Below are 9,206 nucleotides of genomic sequence, written 5' to 3' on the forward strand. Positions count from 1 at the left end.
GCAGGGCAAGATGTCTGGTAGGTTCCGGCAGGGCAAGGAGCCGGGCTGGGGCCGGCAGGGCTAGACGTCTGGTAGGTGCCGGCAGGGAAAGACGTCTGGTAGGTGCCGGCAGGGCAAGGTGCCGGGCTGGAGCCGGCTGGGCAAGACGTCTGGGTGGTGCCGGCAGGGCAAGGAGCCGGGCTGGGGCCGGCAGGGCTTGACGTCTGGGTGGCGTCGGCAGGGCAAGACGTCTGGGTGGCGCCGGCAGGGCAAGGAGCCGGGCTGAAGCCGGCAGGGCAAGACGTCTGGGTGGCGCCGGCAGGGCAAGGAGCCGGGCTGAAGCCGGCAGGGCAAGACGTCTGGGTGGCGCCTGCAGGGCAAGGAGCCGGGCTGAAGCCGGCAGGGCAAGACGTCTGGGTGGCGCCGGCAGGGCAAGGAGCCAGACTGGGACCGGCACTGAGCGGCGCTCAGGGGCTGGAGCCGACACTGGGGGGCGCTCAGGGGCTGGAGCCGACACTGGGGGGCGCTCAGGGGCTGGAGCCGACACTGGAGGGCGCTCAGGGGCTGGAGCCGACACTGGGGGGCGCTCAGGGGCTGGAGCCGACACTGGAGGGCGCTCAGGGGCTGGAGCCGACACTGGAGGGCGCTCAGGGGCTGGAGCCGACACTGGAGGGCGCTCAGGGGCTGGAGCCGACACTGGAGGGCGCTCAGGGGCTGGAGCCGACACTGGAGGGCGCTCAGGGGCTGGAGCCGACACTGGAGGGCGCTCAGGGGCTGGAGCCGACACTGGAGGGCGCTCAGGGGCTGGAGCCGACACTGGAGGGCGCTCAGGGGCTGGAGCCGACACTGGAGGGCGCTCAGGGGCTGGAGCCGACACTGGAGGGCGCTCAGGGGCTGGAGCCGACACTGGAGGGCGCTCAGGGGCTGGAGCCGACACTGGAGGGCGCTCAGGGGCTGGAGCCGACACTGGAGGGCGCTCAGGGGCTGGAGCCGACACTGGAGGGCGCTCAGGGGCTGGAGCCGACACTGGAGGGCGCTCTGGGGCTGGAGCCATCTTGGCTGAAGAGGCCTTCCTCTTCAATCTCCGCTTCTGGGTGCGGGTTAACCCTTGGGGGGAGGACATGGACTGGGAGGTGGTGCTGGTGGTGATGAGAAGGGTCCCTTCCCCCTCCAGGATCTCCCTCTCCTTCCTCAGGCAGGTGTATTCAACCACCTCCCAATAAGTCCATTCCTTTAAATCACCCAGCTCCTCCCAATCAAGAGGCTCATCCAATCCTGCCAGGAAGAGATGGATGAGGGTCTTCTCATTGAATCCAAGCCCCAACACTGCCTCAAGGAGGCCTTGAGCATACACACCAAATGGACGACTGTTCTGGTGACATTCCTGCAGTCTCCTGGCAAGGGATTGATCCTGGAGCTTCTTGTTCTGGGAGAGAGCTGGGCGAAGAAATAAACCCATAGTTGCTGAGTCCTCTAATGGTCAGTTCGTACTGTCACGGTCGTGGTGGGGAAAAGGAGCGAGGACTCAAGTGCAAACAATAATTGGGTTTTATTAATAATAGAAGTACAAATAAAACAAAAAGGCAAAATAAACTACCCCGAGGGGGAAAACATGAATCAAAAACAGACAAACTTGGCTGGGCTGGCAAGACATGACTGGAACAGGAACACAGAGGGAATATCGACGACGAACTGACAACCCAGATAGCAAAATACACTCGGGCCAGTTCCGGCTAGATTGTCGCCTGCCGAAGACTTACCCCTCGGCCCAACTTCGGCTGCCGGACTCGGGCCGGATGCCTGTGGACTCACTGCCCGATTCCGGCCCGAATCAAGCGGGCCAGATGCGGCGGCCGTAAGCGAGCCGACGCTGCGCATCCGCGCCGGAATCGGCGCGAGGGTAATGTGCGCTGCGGCCCGGAGCTGGCGCGACTCCGTATTTATACACTTTATAAAACCTTTTGGTATTACATTGGTACTTAATATATGGTATTACAACCATTTGAATTTATACAACAGCAAACACAGGCTATAATGTAAACACAAAGTGTAAGCACTGTGTTTAACCTTTGAATAAAGTGCAAACTGCATACACATTCTGTAACGAAAATAATCAGACAAATGACAAAATAAATAAATGTTAAACGTTTATTAATTGCAAGAAAAAAAATAGTACTAAAATTTTATAAATAATTTTGTAGTGCACAAGAATATCAATATAAAAACAACAATAAAACAACACATTAAAGACACACAGAAAGATTTAAACAAAAAATCTAAAAATTACACACAAACACAGATGTTTTTAAAACAACCCTGTTTTCCCAATAGACTTAAATTAAAAATTTGTACAAACAGCTAAATTTTATATAAACCTAAATATAGAAACCAATTTAAGATATAGCAAGAAACATCTTAAAAATACCAATGACAATCCGTAAAATATCCAAGTCAAACTTGTAAAAAGTACTGCAGAATTCTGAAGAAACATCTTGAAACATTTTTTAATAAAACAATTATAATAAATAATAATAATAATAAACAAACAAATATATATATATATATATATATATAAATAATTGCAGAAGTATAAAGTCAAACTTATTTTTAAATAAACTTGAACAAAATCAATTGCACAAACAGCAAGACATGAGTGAGATGATTATACATTTCATATATATACACGTCTTGTGCAAGTTTATATTTATAATTTTATTTGTATTACGTTTATTAAAAATGTATCAAGATGTTTCTTCAGAATTTGGCGCACACACATACATACATAACTACATACCATACATATATACACACACACACACATACACACATATATATACATATACATATATATATATATAAATGCAAATGAAAGAAACAAATTGTTCAAGTATCAGGGAACATCCTAATACACTTAAAATGTTGTTTAAAAAATAAAACAAAATAGTGATATAGACATTTGACACATTAGCTTTCTCTTCTTTCTTCCTCCATCCCTGTCAGGGGCAAGTTGTAGCTACCTTGTAATGCATTTTTCCACTTCTTTATCAGTGGCGTGGTATAGACATTTGTCCTCACTCCATCTGTGATTAAAAGATAAACAGATAATTAGTAGTGAACAAGTACTAATGTAAAAAAAAAAAGAAAAAATTAGGAAAAAAGTAGGCTACCTACGAAGCAAAAAAAACAATAAAAAAAAAACAAATAAACTTAAAACACTTTGAAATTAGCAAGAGCTTGAACTTACCAGTTTCTTCATTTGTTCAGGCTGCTTCTTTAGTTGATTTTCAAGCTTTTCCAAATCAAATTGGCCAAAGGAAGGTCAAATGTGTTTACATCTGGAATTTCATCACGTCTGTTTTGGTTTTGTGAGAATCAGGCCCAGCTGCTGCTTTATGACGTTGCATGATTTTAAAACTTCAGTCAGTCGTGCTAAAAAAAGAAAAATAACAGATTAGTATAAATCAACCTGTAGCTTATTCTCATACAACTTCTGTAAATACAACAGTGGATTAGACACTGCTGATATTCTCTACTTGATCTTTACTTTCTAGCTGCATTAAACCTTAACAAATTTAGTGATATCTTCAATTCTTACAAAGACATCACGAGATGCAATAAGTTATGTCTTGATCTCAAACTGCACTAGAACAAAGACTGTAAATGTTCATAGGTGTACTGCAGGAGTGTCCAAACTTTTTGGGCCGAGGGCCAGATGGGCCCCCTAAATTATTAGCCACCGTTTATTTTTTCCCCAATTTCTGTTTAACGGAGAGTTAAACATTTTTTTCCACACATTTCTAAACATATTAGTTTTAGTAACTCATTTCTAATAACTGATTTATTTTATCTTTGCCATGATGACAGTAAATAATATTTGACTAGATATTTTTAAGACACTTCTATACAGCTTAAAGTGACATTTAAAGGCTTAACTAGGTTAATCATGTTAACTAGTCAAGGTAATTAGGCAAGTTATTTTATAACAATGGTTTGTTCTGAAGACTTAAGGGTCTAATAATTTTGACCTTAAAATGGTTCATAAAAAATTTTAAACCGCATTTTATTCTAGCCGAAATAAAACATAAGTCTTTCTCCAACATCATTTGGGAAATATTTAAAAAAGAAGAAATAAATCAATGAGGGGCTAATAATTCAGACTTCAACTGTGTGTAGACAGACAGACAGACAGACAGACAGACAGACAGACAGACAGACAGACAGACAGACAGATAGATAGATAGATAGATAGATAGATAGATCATAACAAGAACTGCTGCTTAATTGAATGCATGTAATAGCGACACCCGGTGGTTATTTATTGAATTCAGTTCATTTTTGTATAGCGGGCCAGATTCTATTGATATTTATAAAAAGCCTGGCCCGCAGGCCGTAGTTTGGACACGCCTGGTGTACTGGTATGTACAGTATCTGTGCATCTTGATGGTGGTCTTAAGATTTCTGCCATAGTCATTGATGGTGATGGTACTTGTGGTGCTGCATTGATTTCTAAAATCTTCATACCTGCCTTTTATCCAGCCTCTTTGTTTCAAGTAATTTTTCTTCATCACGGTATAGATGCGTCTATACTGTCCCTTGATCAAATACATTTACAAAACAAAACATCACTTTAGTATAGTGCCAGGGCAAAACTCACAGGTTGTAATAGATCAATGACAATGTTGACAGTATGTGTTTAAAATAATTGCAAACAAACCTGTTCTGTCTTGAGATGTATGACAGGCAATCATCGTCCTCATCTGTCTACCAGTCAGAAATCACAGTTGCGTGTGGATGTTTGAGTCGAGCTTCCTCATATGCATCTATAATAAAACATCACATTGTTGTTAACCTCCCGTAAAGAAAAGTTCAAATCCTGAAATACTATCAAAGTTAATTAATGCATATAATACCTATAGTGTAAATAATCAGTACACAGAAGGTTGCACAAGATTTATTCGGAGATTCATGCAGAGTGACAGCCTTATGAATCTGAGACATAGATTTGTAAGATGGTCAAGCACATGCATTATTCTGTACCCATGAAGATTAACCAACCATTGTGAAAAATGGTTGATGATAACAGCCAATAACAATAAACCATTTCAGCTGTTTGTGAAGCAATTAGTAATGTAATGTCTGAAAAGCTCAATCTATGTTGAAAATGTATCAGCAGTTTACAGCTTATAATGGACTTTTAGCACACAACTATAACATGCCTATTCACGTTCAAAAGAGTGTGCCATTGACTTCTTTGGTCGTGATGTACTGCAAAATGATCTCACTAACCTTTGTTAAACAAGAACAATAAGACTTAACCAACAAATTTTGTTACCCATTCATTTAAATCAGAATTTATCACTGTCAATAACATAAAAAACAAAAAAAAAAAAACATCAAAATCTGCTTTAAGACGTTCAGTTTTACATTAACTGACCATTACAGCTTGAACAAAAGATATAATTGATTCACATAGGCTAACACATATGAATTAAAGTGCATAGTAATATATTTCTCTTGGATAATTTAAAGAGAATAGTAAACAGTCGAGTTTCGATCACTTTTCTTGACTAACTGCATAAACAAGATAAACAATAATATTTTATTAATCCAAAACGATTAGTTTTTATTTACACAATCACAGAATTAATACTGTTGGATAAGTATACGCCTGTACAATGATTTTTTCAACATCCACGGTACTTTATAATGTTAAATCAGGATAAAAACACGTTTTGCCAAGTTAGTTAATGGATTCGTCTACAGAAACTTTCTTTAACGCAAAGTTAGCATACACACAAATTCGTTTCATGTTTCTTTAAAATAATTAAAATAGTTTTCAGTTACTACACACGTTACAATCTAACATTGTGTTAAAGGAAAATGAACTTTCAGGCGTGTTTGTAACTGTTAGCGTTAGCATACATTAGCTCCACTCGTGTTTCTTAAAGCAAGTTACATTTCGTATCAAACTGTTTTAAATTACTAAACGCTGTTACAACCAAACACCGTGGAAATGTTTTAAGCTCTAAATTCGCTAATTATACAGTACACAAGCAGTAAAAAGCTTACCTTTCTGACCGGAATCCATGTGAAGTCTTTAAAAAAACCAAACTTTTTCTTCTTGTGATCTTCGTGCCATGGTGGTTGACAACCAGCTTTTTGGAGCATTACCGCCACCGTCTGGATTGGAGTGTTGATCATGAGTTTAGTCACGCATGTGTTTATTATGAAACCAACTTCTGCTTTAAAACAAAAACAGTCAGCACAGGAGCGTGCTATCTCAAAAATAAGCGAATTTTACATAGTTTTTCTCTAGATGACATGTATAATCTATTTATAAATAATATTGTTTTGTTTGCGTCTAAACATTGCGACCATCCACACTAAATATTCTTTTTTTTTTTTTTTTTTTTGCTATCGTACCATGAATATTTTCTCAAATTATCATTAAACGTGGAGCTAACAGATTACTAGATAAAATAAGAACTTAATCGGTTGCCATCAGCCTTAATCGGTTGCCATATGGTTGACCGGAATCGGGCCAGTGCTTTACAGCCGCATCACAACCGCATGTGCGCGAGCGAGCTGCGGGCCGCACTCAGCCCGGATAACACTCGCCGATGCCGAGTCGGAGCCGGAGGCGCCGGAGGGCAGCCGAGCTCGGGCCGATTACTGCCTGCTATCTGGGAAAGGACTGAAAACATGAGGGGGATTATAAAGCAAAAAGTAAATTGACACACAGGTGAACACAATTAACTAATAATGGGTTAACAAGGAGGGTGGGACTAGACAATAGACGGGAGAGCGCATGACACAGAGAGACAATACAAGCCATGCGCTCACATAACACAACACTGAAGCACACGACAAAAGCACGTGACCAATGTAAACACCGAGCCATGTGCTTTGACAAAAGACGCAAGACACGAGCACACGATGAATGAAAACACTCACCATGCGCTCACATATGCAGCATGCATGCTTCATCCCAGCGCCGACCAAAACCGAAACCAACAAGACTGAGACGCTGGGAATGAAACACCATGCTGCTGACAGACGAAAACACAAACACGAGTACAAGAGCGCACGCGTCTGAGGGGCGCAGAGCGCGCACGCGGCCGCGTCAAGCAGGAGCGCGCACACTCTGCGTACACCCACGACGGCGCGCGCGCACACAGAGACAGAAACAGGACCAGACACGAGTAGTATCCGAGATCTGCCACCAAAACAAGAATTTACAAGATCAGAGTGGCAGAACCCTGACAACCATAGATCATTGAATCGTTTTAGACCATTAGCATCTCACTCAAAAATTACCAAAGTTTTTTGAAAATTCAAGCTTGACTTTTCTGTGGTTACATCATGCACTAAACTGACAGGACATTAAAACCTGTATTCAAATAATACGCTGTAAAATAATCCGTAAAAATACAGGAAAAACTACAATATAATTGTAAAGGAACTTTCCATATTTTTATTTTACAGCAATTTTACAGGTATTGTTGGTTACGCACTGCATTGCGGGAACAAGAAGCTCGGCGCGAACAGCGTGAGAAGCCGAGAAAACATACACATGGAGTCCTGCTTTTTTTTTTTTTTTCACTCCAAAATGTTTTACCTATGAGGTAAATTTTATATTTGTATTGAAAATGCTTCAATTGACCTCACCATCATGGAGATCAGAGGCTGCTTTAGTTGGGATCTTGAACCTTTACTCCTCTATCTTAATGTTTCTCTAGCTGTTATAATTGAGTTTCTGAATCTCATCAATTAAAGCAAGGAAGGCAAAGAGAAACTACACTGTGTGAACTTTAAAGTAACATTTATGACTTCTAATGTTTTGTAAGTTAAACCATAGAACAGTTTAATTTAATAGTTTTAGAATGTGTTACCATTTCCCGTTGAGGTTCAAATTAGTTTCATCCACTAAACGATGAGATCTACAATTGCACATTGTTACATCCTATGATGTATTTAGGTAATAAGTTGTTGGTGTGAGTGGCAGCTTATTGCTCCCCCCTTTTGTTTTATTAATCGCTCTCTCTCTCTCTGTCTCTCTGCCTCTCTCTCTCTCATTGAGCAGCGTTCCAAACCAGCCGCACCTGTTTTCAATCAGAGCAAATCGGATCGGTTGCTGTTGATTGAGCTTCCAGGCTTTATAAAGAGGCAGAGCGGCAAAGCACGGAGAGAGTCATTTGGATTTTGTGAGTTGGTACAGGAGAGCGGCTAGTTTGATGCTGAAAACAAACGCGATTTTTGATCAAAGTAAGGCGAGTTGGCACGACTGTACTGTGACTGGACTGGAAATGGAAGAAGGAGATGGGAGAGGTCGAGATAAGGAGAAAGGTGGGATTGGAAAACAGGTAGGAAGTAATGATAAAAATGGAAATTTAAAAAAGAAAAGGAAAGCTAGCTTGATAGGTGTTAGTAGCAGCTCGGAGTTGAGTGGAGAGGAAAGTGACATGTGTACATTAGAAGAAGGAGAAAGTGAAGAAAATAAAGTTATCATTAAATTTAGGGACAATGGTGGAGTGGAAGGTGTAAACCCAGTTAGATTAACGGTAGCTTTAAAGAAAGCAATTGGAGAAATAAATTCAGCAAAAATACTAAAAAATGGAAACCTACTGATTACATGTAAAGATGCAGGTCAGAGAGAGAGAGCTTTGAAACTGGATAGATTAGGGCAATTTCAGGTGGAGAGTGTTGACATTGATCAGAGGAGAAAAAAGTGGAGTAAAGGGGTGATTACGGGCATCCCGGTATGTGTAAAGATGGAAGAAGTAAAAAGCAACTTAAAAGGGGGTATATTACTAAATGCACAAAGACTTCAAGCAACAAGAGAGGGAACAAAAGTGGACAGTCAATCTGTTGTGTTACAATTTGAAGGAGAGAATATTCCAAAGAGAGTAACAATTGGATATATGAGTTATTATGTAAGACCTTATATACCAAGACCACTTAGGTGTTACAACTGCCAGCGTTTTGGACATATAGCAGTAAAGTGTAAGGAAAAAAGAAGGTGTGCTAGATGTGGAGGTAATCATGACTATGGTCAATGTGGAGAAGGGGTATTGCCTAAATGTTGTAACTGTGGAGGGGAACATAGTGTGGCGTATGGAGGATGTGTAGTGATGAAGGAGGCAGTACAGGTACAGAAAGTAAGAGTGGGTCAGAAGGTTTCATATGCAGAAGCAGTAAGGATGGTACATAACCAGACTACAGGCAGT

General features: G+C 41.5%; 1 long non-coding RNA gene across 1 annotated transcript; it reads right to left on the reverse strand.

Moving 5' to 3' along the window:
• Window positions 1-2,927: 2,927 nt before the first annotated feature.
• LOC137490776 (uncharacterized) lies at window positions 2,928-6,104 on the reverse strand. Its single transcript, XR_011010828.2, has 5 exons — window positions 6,049-6,104; window positions 4,694-4,799; window positions 4,501-4,571; window positions 3,224-3,408; window positions 2,928-3,059 (listed from the first exon to the last, which is right to left on the reverse strand). It is a non-coding gene; the product is annotated as an uncharacterized lncRNA (long non-coding RNA).
• Between the last annotated feature and the right edge of the window lie 3,102 nt (window positions 6,105-9,206).

The sequence above is a fragment of the Danio rerio genome, chromosome 3 (genome assembly GCF_049306965.1).
Source record: "Danio rerio strain Tuebingen ecotype United States chromosome 3, GRCz12tu, whole genome shotgun sequence".
NCBI lineage: Eukaryota > Metazoa > Chordata > Actinopteri > Cypriniformes > Danionidae > Danio > Danio rerio.